Below are 14,203 nucleotides of genomic sequence, written 5' to 3' on the forward strand. Positions count from 1 at the left end.
GCTCTATGAACTTGAGCATATAAGCGATTACTCTGAGGGCTCGTGGGAACGATGAAAATCGTTCGAGGATGTCAGTATCATCCACTGTTGTGTTAAAAGAGTCGATTTTTCGGCTTTCTGGTGCAATTATATTGCGCATGGGCGATTGTGGCCAAGAATCGGGAGATTCTGTTAACCATCGGGGGCAATTCCACCAGAGGGTGGTGGTGGCAAGATGCAGGGGTTTGCATCCTCTTGTTCCTAGATCAGCAGCATTGTCAGCACTGGCTACATGTCGCCAAGTGGCTGATCCTACTAGGTCAAGGATTTGAGACGTTCGATTAGAAATATACGTCTTCCATGCATGTGGTGGTTTTTCTAACCAGGCTAGTACGATTTCAGAATCGGACCACAGATATAGTTTGTATTTTTCCATGTTTAAATGCATTCGCACCATGGATACTAGTTTGGCTAGTAGTAGCGCTCCACACAGTTCAAGTCGTGGCAGACTTATTGTTTTTAGAGGAGCTACTTTTGCTTTTGCAACTAGTAAGTTGCTTGTGGTCGCAATGTCGCTTTGTGTGCGAATATATATAGCTGCGCAATATGCCTTTTCAGAAGCGTCATAGAAGCCGTGTATTTCGACTTTTTGCTCTGGGGCATAATTTACCCATCGTGGGATTTGTATCTGTTAGATATCATTTAGATTGCTCGCAAACTGGGACCACTTTTCTAAACGAAGTGGTTTCACTTGTTCGTCCCAGTCGGTTCCATCTAACCATATTTCTTGTATTAGGAAAAGGGTCGAAAAGTTTTGCCACAGAGGATAAAATTTGGCGTTTCGTTATGGCGGATAATGCTGATTTTGACTCTGTAGTGTACGAAAACTGGTCAGATATCGCATTCCATTGGATCCCCAGAGTTTTTGTTGTACTTTCCTTTTCGAATTTAAGGAAATTAGTGACCAACAGATTTTCTTTAGGTATGTCCTTTAAGATATTAGGGTGGTTCGCCGTTATCTTTTTTAACGGAAACCCTGCGGTTTTGAGGGCTTTTACCACCTGTGATAGTGACTCGTATGCTTGTGGAAGACTGTAACTTCCAGACAGGATATCGTCTACATACGTTTGTGTTTTTAACACCTGTGTTGCCAGAGGAAATTCTGACTTGGTGTTTTCTGCCAGTTCGTGGAGTGTTCGAATGGCTAAATATGGAGCACAGTTGACGCCAAAGGTAACTGTTTTTAGTTTATAGTCGCGTAGTGGACTATTGACAGATTTTCGGAAAATAATTCGCTGAAAATCTTGATCGTCTTTATGTACCACTATTTGTCTATACATTTTTTCGACGTCTCCGTTAAATACGTATTTGAATATACGCCAATTTAAAATGAGTAGCATTAAATCTGGTTGGAGCATGGGTCCCGTAAATAGAATATCATTTAGGGAATTCCCCGAACTAGTAGATCTTGATGCATTAAAGACAACTCTTACTTTAGTTGTTTTTTGTCTGGCTTTACTACTGCGTGATGAGGCAAGTAAAATGAGTAATATTTACCATTTATAATTTTTTCGCATGGGCTTACTTCCTTCATGTGGTCTAAATGGAGGTATTCTTCTAACACGCCATCGTATTCTGAATTAAGCTCACCTTTTAAAGTAAGTTTTTTTCCATACTTAAAAACTGCTGTATTGTAGAGGAGCGAGAGTGACCTAAGGCGAGTGTGTTAGGAAATTGTTGTTTTAGTGGTAGACGTGCGACGTACCGACCAGTATCTGATCGAGTAGTTCTGGCTTTGTAAAAGTCTTCACAATACTGATCTTCAGGGGTTGTGATTGATATGGGGGGGAGCTCTTCTAACTCCCAAAATTTTTTCAATTGTGAATTGAGGTATTCGTTTGAGATTTCCTCAACCTGAGTGGTCATGGTGTCCTAGTCCACTTAGGATCCACCCAAAAATAGTATTTTGTGCCAGAAGTGTATTTAAAATTTTCTCAATACCTTCGAGTATTATCTGTGGTACGAGATCGCTGCCTAATAGAAGGTCTATTTGAATGGGAGTGTTGCAGTTGGGATCTGCTAGCTTTAGGTGTGAAACCTTTTGCCAATGCTTACTATTTATGTGATAGCTTGGAAGCATATTTGCAAATTGCGGTAAGACTATAGCTTCTGCTTGTATGTGCTTATCCGCTTGGGGGGAAATTAAGGTAATGGGGCAGATTTTATTTGAGTTTTGGACTACTCTTCCGCCCATTCCCGTGATTTCAAAATTGGCTAGTTTTGTTGGCAGTTGTAGCCTATTTTGAGCCCTAGACGCTATGAAAGATCGTTGTGATCCTTGGTCTATTAAGGCCCTAAGTTTAAACAGTTCTCCTCGATGTTCGATGGAGACGACTGCTGTGGGTAGTAGTACTCTACTTTGATTTTCGCTGTGTAGCGTTTCGGTTTTTAGTGCCTTTGAGCAGCATGGTGCTTGTTGCCAATTTTCGGGATTTGCTGTTGCAACTAAACCCGTGGCTCTTTTCATATTTGCGCTGTTTGGGGAGGAACTGGAAAATGTGCCGTAATGCAGCATTGAATGATGTCGTTTATGACAATAAACGCAATTGAACTTGCTTTCACACTCTTTTAGAATATGCGAACGTGACAAGCAGTTTGTGCAAAGTTTTTTTGTTCTCACAAAATTGTTCCTATCGACAATATTTAATATTTTGAATTTAGCGCAAGATTTAAGTTTGTGCCCTCCTATACACAGTTCGCATGACGTTTGTTTATACTGTTCGGATGTGAACGATTGATTTTTAAAAAACTTCTATTTAAATTGTTATTGCTACTGGTTTGGGGTCTATTAAAGCTTCTATTGAGGTCGTTTTGAACGTTTTTTGTTCTAACTAGTTTTTTGTCTACCCTTTCTGCTATTTCATATTGGGTAGTTAGAAATTCTTTCATTTGCTGCCACGTTGGGCATTTTTTCCGAGATGAGAGCGATTGCTCCCACAAAAGTAACGATTTTTTTGGTAATGCCGCGGTGCATATATTTATCAGAATAGGGTCCCAGCTGTCTGTGGGAATACTTTGTGGCGATAAAACCGACAAACAATTAGAAACAGTGGATTGTAGTCTAATGAATTCATCACTTGTTTCTTTCTGAATTTTAGGCAAGTTCATTAGTATCGTTACTTGCTTACCAACCAATATTCTTTCATTTTCGTATCTTGCTTTTAGAGCTTCCCAAGCCAGATTGAAATTATCGTCATTTAGTGCGAACTGTTTGACTATGACGCCTGCTTAACCTTTTGTTTTGTACTGGAGGTGATACAATTTTTGTGCATTAGTTAATTTTGGGTGGTTTATGTAAACGGCTGTAAACATGTCCCGGAAGGACGGTCATTGTTCATAACCACCATGAAAGATTTCTGTATCACATGTGGGCTCCTTGAGATGGATGCCTGAATTTGACTCTTGACATTGAATTTGTGGCAGCTCTACTCTCAGATGTGGAGCAGGTGCAATGGCTTTAATTAATTTTAATTGATCCGAAATCATTGCTTTTGTTTCTTCAAACTGGTCTAAGCAGTTTTCGTACTTGGCGTAAGCCGAAGATTTAAAATTTTCAGGTAGATCTGAGTCGTCAGATTCCACTATTGCGTCATATGCAGCTTGGAGACGTGTCCAGAAATTATCAAGATTTTCCTTTTTGATTTCTAATACCGATTCAGAATTGTCCAAAATCGGCGAAGATGAAAATCGAGTGCAGTATCGTATTAGAATGTCACTCTCAGAGATAAATTTGGTGTATGAAATATATTTCACCCGTTTTTGTTTTGTAGTACCTTGCTTTGAGCGTATAGCTTCTGCAGGTGTACATGGACTCTTTTCTTCAGAAATCCTTTTAGGTACCTTTAGAGACTGTATTGTTTTGGATTCTTTTGAATCTGGGCTCATTTAGAAAATAGTGAAGTAAATTTGAAATTCCTCAGTGTCGACCGATGGAATTCAAGCTATATGCTTGTATATAACGAAACTCTTTTAAGTAAATAGAGATTTTCTTTTTCGACAAAATTAAGTTTAACTTTCGTATTTGTGTATAACCGTATACTCTTTTAGTTAATAAGAGTTTTTAATTCGATTACTTAAATACGCGGATTCACTTTTTTACATGTCGTATTTATTTTTTAATTTATTAACAATCGAACTTTTATTTATTTATCGTTTTTACGTCCTTATGTAGGGGTATGTAGGTACACCCTAATGCGTGGACTTGTAGATATGTACTTATGTACTTGAGCAATTGAGAGCTCGTTGAGGAGATCAATGCACTTTGTACCTAGGTATACACGAATTATTGTGCTGAAATGTTTGTGCGCAATCCTGCTTGTGTTTGTTTGCCAAAGAACAAGGGGTATTGGACTTTGAAGCAATTTTTAGTTGAGAATTTTTTATATTATTGTTTTTAGCCTTCTTTAACAAAAATTTTTTTTTTTATTATGGAATTATTTAATTATTTGTTGCTATTTAACCGCACCGCTTAATTAGTTTTAAAATAATCGATATTTAAATAATTAAATGAATTAAAACAAGTAAGGAAGGGCTAAGTTCGGATGTAACCGAACATTTTATACTCTCGCAAAGTCAAATGGTATACTCGTTTGAGACTTCTATGTGGATTGACTGATATTTATGGTAGAAGGTCAACTATAGGCACTGGGGTCCACATATTTAGTACTTAGGGGTTTGAACAGTTTTGGTTCGATTTAGACAATTTTTGGCCGCAAGGTGGCATACTTTAATCGCATTATTCACGCACAGTTTTACCCCGATATAATTATTGTTACCTGATTTGCATAGTGGAAAGTGAAAGAATCAGATGGAATTGAAAAAGGTGTTATATGGGAAATAGGCGTGGTTGTAGTCCAATTTCGCCAATTTCGCACTATGACATAGAAACATGAAAAGAACGTTACGCACCGAATTTGGTTGAAATCGGTTAAGCAGATCTCAAGATATGGGTTTTCACCTAAAAGTGGGCTGTGCCACGCCCACTGTCTAATTTTGAACGCGGTTCCTATAAAGTCATCTTATACCATCTCAGAGATAAAATTTAATGTCTCTGGCGTGTTTAGTGCTTGATTTATCACGCTTTTAGTAGTTTTTAACAGTACCGTTATATGGGGAGTGGGCGGAGTTGCCACCCGATTTCAACTATTTTCACACCGTCAATAGAGGTGCTAAACACATTTGCTTCCAGTGAATTTTGTTATTATAGCATTAGCGGTTTAGGAGATATGCACATTAAACCTATTAGAGGCGGGACCACGCCCACTTTAAAAAAAAAATTTTAACTGCAGATGCCCCTCCCTAATGTGATACTGTGTACCAAATAACAGTCTTGTATCTTATTGCGGAGCTTAGTTATGGCAAGTTATTTGTTTTTGATTAATGGCGTTTTGTGGGCGTGGCAGTGGTCCGATTACGCCCATCTGCAATACCAACCGTCTCACGGTACCATGAAACATGTCTACCAAGTTTCATAAAGATATCTCAATTTTTACTCAGGTTAGAGCTTGCACGGACGGACGGACAGACGGACGGACGGACAGACGGACGGACGGACAGACGGACAGACAGTCACCCGGATTTCAACTCGTCTCTTCATCCTGATCATTTATATATATATAACCCTATATCTAACTCGAATAATTTTAGGTGATACAAACAACCGTTAGGTGAACAAAACTATTATACTCTGTAGCAACAGGTTGCGAGAGTATAAAAATTGTACAGATATAGTTTGGAACTCGAAAAAAAACACAGGTTTTATCCTGAAATTTTGCGGGAACTCGACCATTTCGAAAATCCCGCAAGAACGGGAACTACGTGGGACGAACCAAAAATCTGCCGGAAGTCACTATTCCACGCGGACGAAGTCGCGGGCAAAAGCTAGTATATATATAAATGATCAGGATGAAGAGACGAGTTGAAATCCACTGTCCGTCCGTGCAAGCTGTAACTTGAGTAAAAATTGAGATATCTTTATGAAACTTGGTGGACATGTTTCTTGGTACCGTTAGACGGTTGGTATTGCAGATGGGCGTAATCGGACCACTGCCACGCCCACAAAACGCCATTAATCAAAAACAAATAACTTGCCATAACTAAGCTCCGCAATAAGATACAAGACTGTTATTTGGTACACAGGATCACATTAGGGAGGGGCATATGTAGTTAAAACTTTTTTTTTTAAAGTGGGCGTGGTCCCGACTCTAATAGGTTTAATGTGCATATCTCCTAAACCGCTTATGCTATAACAACAAAATTCACTAGAAGCAAATGTTTTTAGCACTTCTTTTGACGGTGTGAAAATAGTTGAAATCGGGTGGACACTCCGCCCACTCCCCATATAACGGTACTGTTAAAAACTACTAAAAGCGCGATAAATCAAGCACTAAACACGCCAGAGACATTAAATTTTATCTCTGAGATGGTATAAGATGACTTTATAGCACAGCCCACTTTTAGGTGAAAACCCATATCTTGAGATCTGCTTAACCGATTTCAACCAAATTCGGTGCGTACAAATACATATTTTTATACTCTCGCAACCTGTTGCTACAGAGTATAATAGTTTTGTTCACCTAACGGTTGTTTGTATCACCTAAAACTAATCGAGTTAGATATAGGGTTATATATATATAAATGATCAGGATGAAGAGACGAGTTGAAATCCGGGTGACTGTCTGTCCGTCCGTCCGTCTGTCCGTCCGTCCGTGCAAGCTCTAACTTGAGTAAAAATTGAGATATCTTTATGAAACTTGGTAGACATGTTTCAGGGTACCGTGAGACGGTTGGCATTGCAGATGGGCGTAATCGGACCACTGCCACGCCCACAAAACGCCATTAATCAAAAACAAATAACTTGCCATAACTAAGCTCCGCAATAAGTTACAAGACTGTTATTTGGTCCACAGGATCACATTAGGGAGGGGCATCTGCAGTTAAAATTTTGTTTTTTAAAGTGGGCGTGGTCCCGCCTCTAATAGGTTTAATGTGCATATCTCCTAAACCGCTAATGCTATAATAACAAAATTCACTGGAAGCAAATGTGTTTAGCACCTCTATTGACGGTGTGAAAATAGTTGAAATCGGGTGGCAACTCCGCCCACTCCCCATATAACGGTACTGTTAAAAACTACTAAAAGCGTGATAAATCAAGCACTAAACACGCCAGAGACATTAAATTTTATCTCTGAGATGGTATAAGATGACTTTATAGGAACCGCGTTCAAAATTAGACAGTGGGCGTGGCACAGCCCACTTTTAGGTGAAAACCCATATCTTGAGATCTGCTTAACCGATTTCAACCAAATTCGGTGCGTAACGTTCTTTTCATGTTTCTATGTCATAGTGCGAAATTGGCGAAATTGGACTACAACCACGCCTATTTCCCATATAACACCTTTTTCAATTCCATCTGATTCTTTCACTTTCCACTATGCAAATCAGGTAACAATAATTATATCGGGGTAAAACTGTGCGTGAATAATGCGATTAAAGTATGCCACCTTGCGGCCAAAAATTGTCTAAATCGAACCAAAACTGTTCAAACCCCTAAGTACTAAATATGTGGACCCCAGTGCCTATAGTTGACCTTCTACCGAAAATATCAGTCAATCCACAAAGAAATCTCAAACGAGTATACCATTTGACTTTGCGAGAGTATAAAATGTTCGGTTACATCCGAACTTAGCCCTTCCTTACTTGTTAAAGTAAATTTTATTATTTTAAAGAACTTCTGCATATACTACATTTTTTGTTTTATTATCTTGTGGCAGAAGAACATATTGATTTTCGCGACAACCCGATCTTGATAACGCGACATATAACTGGCCGTGCGAAAAACAGTCTTGGCGTAAATCGATCCCCACGTGTTTGAATGTTTGCCCCTGTGATTTATTTATTGTGACTGCAAAAGATAATTTAAGCGGAAATTGTATTCTTTTAAAATTGAAAGGTAAGTCGTTGGGTATCATTGGGATGCGGGGTATGAGGACTGTTTGACCAACTGCTGGACCAGTCAAAACTATTGCAACGATGAAGGTTTTGCGCAGAAATTTTACTTGAAGTCGGGTCCCGTTGCATAAATTTGGTGGTTTGAGATTTCTTAGTAAAATTATTGGGGCACCTATTTTTAACTTAAGAGAATGTGGGGGAAGGCCGCTTGGGTTCAAGGAATTGAGGAACTCCTGTGGGTAATGAACTACATCTTCTTGATCCATCACGGTATCAATGGATGTGTAGGTTACAATATCTCCTGGGAGTTTACTCAAAATGATATCATTTATTTCGTCAACGCTACTATTTCTTGCCGCCAATATTGCTCTTTGACACATCCATTGATGGTCCTTGTTTTCCATTTGGCTGATGTCAGGGTATACCTTAGTTACTAATTCCTCGATGTTATCCACTTTTACTCCTAAATCGCAATCAATTTCAATTTTATTATTAGAATGAGGTATTTTCCCGTCTCCTACAGAAAGTAATTTTGAAGGGAAAGTTATACTACCTCCCCCCAAATGTGCTCTCATATTTGTCGATAATTTTAAAATATTTACAAATTTCCATAATGGAGAACTTTTAAGGCAAGCCTTCACAATGTCTGCTCTAGTTCCCCTTACTATTACCGGTAAAGTTTGGCGAAAGTCCCCAGCAAACATAACAGTAATCCCACCCATGATTTTATCACAGCTTCTAAGATCTCTAAGAGTTCTGTCTAGAGCTTCTACGTGAGCTCTGTGTATCATGGTACATTCGTCCCAGATTATTAGACTGACGTCTTGTAAAATTTTTCCCAAAGGGCCATTTTTGCGTATAGAGCAGACGCTATCTTTCTCTAAAGACACAGGGGCAGTTTAAAAGTGGAATGAGCTGTGCGTCCACCTGCTAATAAGGTTGCAGCAATACCTGACGACGCTACTGCCAAGGCTAGCTTTCCTAGAGACCTTACTTTTGCTAATATAAGATTAGTGATCAAAAAGAAAATTCTTCCTTCATTAAAACGAACACTTTTCATGACACAAGTATACGTTGCCACCTGGTCGTTAACTAATCTTGGTTCATTTTGTGTGATATACTCATTTAATTCATTTATGTTATATGGTTTTCGCAACGCTACTTCTAACGGGTCCAGAAGCGAATTATTTCTTTATGCTGCAGGAAGCCCATAGTCGGTTAGGGATTTATCTGAAATCTCATGAATTTTATCTTCAATTATGATTAGTCCATCATTGTATATATCATCATAATATGCTAATGTCATATCCTGATTCTCATTACGCATTCTGTTTAATATATCTTCACATAAAGCATCACGAAATTTATTCCATAACTCTAATGGATCAGATGGTTGGCAAAATATAAGGATAGTGGTAAATAATTGTCTTAATTTTGTAGCTAAGCTCCAGTAAACCTAATTCCTTGCAAGCGCCTTGGTACGTTTGGAAAATAACACCATTCACGGTTCTTAGATGTTGAAATGACATTTTGAGTTGGATGAATGTTATAAACACGGCCTAAATTTGTGTCTTTTTTTACACCGGGATATCCCTCAACATCTTGCCCGCGTCTTCTTCTAGAAAATGAATTTCTTTGCCAAACGTAATACTGGGGAACTTCGTGATATAAAAGGGTTTTTGCAAAATCGTCACTTTTGCAGAGATCAAAGAACGCTGTAAGTGTCGTTGATGAAGGATTGTTCACACGATCTTGAAGATTTTCATTATTATAAAAATATACTCTTTGTCCATTTTCCAAATGAACGGCTAAATGAACTACTGCCGGAAAACGTTCATGAATAGAAAATTGGAAAATTCTCCAAAACGCCTCCGAGGAACTTATATAGCGACCATTTAGATATTTTTCTACTTCATCGTTATTACTTTGTAACGAAAATGTGGCTTGATCAGAACCTTTATGAATATACTTACACATGTATTTAATAGCTTTGACCGATTGACAAAACTCTACGTTAATGTGTGCATTGAAAATTCGTGATAGCAGTGGATTATAGGGAACCACCCAACGATTATCCACGCTCATTTCTGTACCTTTTACACGAATTATAGCTGTGTTTCCACCATTATCTGGAGACCTGCGTCTGTAGGTTGGATAACCGTCATCTCCCGTTTGTGTTTCCGAAATAAAATGCCTAGGGAACTTTTTAGAACAAACGTTTTCTTTCATACATGGTGATGTAGGATTATGAAATCCGCAAGGACCATGTATCATATTTTTTATGACAATATTATGAAGAATCGGATCTTGTTGTATGTCAGGTATTTCAGCCGATATTATTGCATCTATAGAATCTGGTTGAACTTTGTTAGCCAGCCACAATAAAATGTGGGTGTGAGGTAAACCTCTTTTTTGCCATTCTATACTGTAAACAAAGGCTTTCGATGGGCCAAAAATATTTTTCTTCGTTAATAGGTCTATCATTTTCTTGAGTTTTAAATGAAATACCCTAGAAATTAAATCATGTCTATCATAAGAATGTTGATTGGGCAATAACTCACTTTTTATTTCTGGCCATTCGGGGTTACATGTAAATGTAATGAAGAGGTCAGGTCTTCCAAATTTCCTGACATATGTCATGGCATCTTAACTTTTTTCATTCATGAATATGGGGGATCCTGTAAATGACGACGGCAATATAACGTGCTGGCCAATATTAGAAGCGTTTATATGTCCATCATTTACGACGGCATCTCTTAAATGAATGTACTCTTCTGCTCTCAATTTTTTTTGATTTCTTTTGATGAAGTCTAGCCTCTCAGAGATCATTTTTGTCGCCATATCAACACAATATTGGTTGAATAATCCTTTGAAATAATGTATACTGTTAAAGTCATTTATTCTCACCATGAATCTAAATGCATAAAACAGCATACATGCAACAGTTTTAAATGTAGCCGTAGTATTCTGCTGTGGAATATTAATACAGTATCCGTCGTTTCCAAAGGGAAACAGTAAGGGATATTGAAGCGGGTCATAAGATCTATGAATTTCAGAAACTCGTTAAAGTCGACCATCTCTCGCAGTCAATACAATATCACGGGGACCTTTGTCTTTATCTATCATAAGAACAGCTACTTCATCTACTACCGACGCATTATACCGACCTCTATGCTCATTAGGAGGTTTTACATCAGCATGAATGATAAGTTTTAAATCATTCGGTGATCTATTTTCTAGATTGTACTTAAAACTTTGAATATACGTATTATGATCATGAAGATATGTTTGGAGAACGACGATAAGATCGATTTGCAAGCTTGGGTTTAAATTTGAGCGCAAGGATACCTGATCTGCATGGGAAACAAAATATATTTGCAGGAATTCGGGTTGTGCCCCTACAGATGGAAGTAAGTCACCGATTAAATGATAAACTTGCCCTTGGACTTTAAAAGTGGGCATAAAGTTTCCCTCACGAATTTCTTTGGCACCAAATGAAGTCATCTGAAATAATGTATTATATTGTCTTGAGTGATTTAAGAAATGCTTAGATGATGGATGTGAGCCTGATATCAGTTCCTTTAAAACGGATATTGGTTCCGGAATTATAGGTATATTTACTTTGCCACCACTACAACACAGTCCAGGAGTTTCAGCTGCCCATTTTACAATCATAAGCAAAAGCAGCATTTAATAAATTATGTTGTCTGCGAGTTCTATTCCTAGTTGATCGGGCATTTTGCTGTGCTAATCGATGGGATCGTTCAGCGCTTGATTCCCGATCGCGGTTAGCCACTGTTCGGGCATTCTGTGAGGCCAAACGTTGAGAACGTTCAGCACTCGATTCCCGATCGCGGTTAGCCAATGTGCGGGCATTCTGTGAGGCCAAACGTTGAGAACGTTCAGCACTCGATTCCCAATCGCGGTTAGCCAATGTTCGGGCATTCTGTGAAGCCAAACGTTGAGAACGATCAGCACTCGATTCCCGTTGCCGATTCGCCAAAGTTTGGAAATTTTGTGAGGCTAAACGCTGCGAACGTTCAACGCTTGATTCCCTTGCACGGTTTTGTTCAGTAATTGCTCGTTGTGTAGCCAACCTGTGCATAGTTTCATTGCTGCGCAAAACTCGCAGCCGCTTTGCAGTAGCAGTCTGCCGAGAAAGCTGAGTTCTTTTTCTCGGCATTATAGTGATGAAGAAAAAACGTAGAAAATGAAAACTTAACTAAAGCGTATCTCGTAATAAAAAAAAAAGAAACGTAAGATTAAGAAGATTAATAATTAGGAACCTAATTACTTTTATTTTTAACGATTATGTCAAAAGAACAACCGTAAAATGAAAATAAGGTAAACTAACTTTATGCTTGAACTTAACCCTAATCTAATGAGAATACCTACAGGTATTATGTACCACAAAAAAAAATATTAGAAACTAAATACTATTTTTAAAACAAACAATACTATACTTATAGAAAACACATACTTATAAATTAATAATCTACATGAAAACAAAAAAGTGTTATTATTGTGTAACTAAATACTATCCTAAAACAAATAAAGTACCTACTATATAGAAAACAACTACAAAATGAAACTGTGTTTAAAAAGTAATATTACGATGATAATTATATCGCATAAACAAATTAGGGCTGCATTCAACCGTTCAGTACAATCATACTTTATTTCTCTGATATTTCTTCGTTTATCCTGGACGCCATTACGCTTCGATGTTTCCTTACGACTGGAAAAATATACTGCGTGCATTAGCCCTTTTAAACAAATACTCTTTTGAATCCCAAAAATATGGAGTAAAGAAATTTTGAATTTTTGATACATAAATATTAGGAAACTCCTGTTATAAATTTGGCCTTGAAAATATTTAGCCCTTTTAAACAAAGACTTTTGAATCCTAAAAATATTGATAAAAGAAATTATGAATTTTTGATACATAAATATTAGGAAATTCCTGTTATAAATTTGGCCTTGAAAATATTTAGCCCTTTTAAACAAAGACTTTTGTATCCTAAAAATATTGAGTAAAGAAATTATGAATTTTTGATACATAAATATTAGGAAATTCCTGTTATAAATTTGGCCTTGAAAATATTTAGCCCTTTTAAACAAAGACTTTTGAATCCCAAAAATATTGAGTAAAGAAATTATGAATTTTTGATACATAAATATTAGGAAATTCCTGTTATAAATTTGGCCTTGGAAATATTAAGCAGGTAGGTATTATGCATATTGTTCTACCACATTCATGCTAATTCATTGCAAGCAAAATGTGGGACCACCATCCCAACATAAAAATGAAATATGCAACATACTCTAAGTGTTGCGCATTCGAACGGCACAAACAGACAGAAAAACTATACTCGAGTCGCTGGACTCTTTTTGCTCGTGTGAAAGCAGAGCATGATGCAAGCGTTTACACCATAAAACATGTTCAAAACAACATCATGTTTTTAAAATTTTTTAAAAACCATCACACATGTATGTACGCCGCACATGCTTGCATACAAAAATGACCGTGTAAAGGCCGCTTACGGGAAAAATCAAATTTTCGCGGATATCATACCGTACGGTCTGTTGTAGCGGACGGTAGAAGCGGTGGTGACTGATCATTTACATTGCGCTCTCATAAGATAGGTCGCATCAGCTGATGCGGGACACGGTTTTGCGTCGGTGATTGCTTGTGCCTTGAGCCGCGCGGCATGGTATCTCGTTGAGCTACACCCCCCTCCCGGCTTGCCCGCAAGTACCGCCACTCTCCCGCCGCGCCGGCCAGCGCAGAGAGCGAGTTGGTTTTGTTTCGGAGTTATTTATCAATGTAATCTTTAAAGTTTTTTGTTGAAATTAAGTTATGTCAAAGACAATTTTATTCACAATGAAGTACTCTTAACCAACAACATATTTATTTGAATAAAGATTAATATTATTATGTTGCTACAACTTAAACAAATTATTTCGACCAAATTAGGTACCATAAAAACGGTTTTTGTGAGTTAATCTTAAAAGATAGACATATACTATCGCGGACTGTTTTTTAGATCATTAAAAGAGCAATTATTCTTTAATACATATTTTTTGTGTATCTTGAACCGTTTTCACAGCGCACGCAACGGAAGGCTTCAAAGATGAAATAATTTCTCCCGTTTTTTACACATTTACCACTATATCTTTGCTCCTATTGGTCGTAGCTTCGGAGATTAGCGCG

General features: G+C 37.7%; 1 protein-coding gene across 5 annotated transcripts in view; it reads left to right on the forward strand.

Moving 5' to 3' along the window:
* LOC106625350 (oxysterol-binding protein-related protein 1) overlaps positions 1-14,203 on the forward strand; it is a 342,202-nt gene that overhangs the window by 53,811 nt on the left and 274,188 nt on the right. The window lies entirely within an intron of this gene.

This window comes from Bactrocera oleae, chromosome 4 (genome assembly GCF_042242935.1).
Source record: "Bactrocera oleae isolate idBacOlea1 chromosome 4, idBacOlea1, whole genome shotgun sequence".
Taxonomy (NCBI): Eukaryota; Metazoa; Arthropoda; class Insecta; order Diptera; family Tephritidae; genus Bactrocera; species Bactrocera oleae.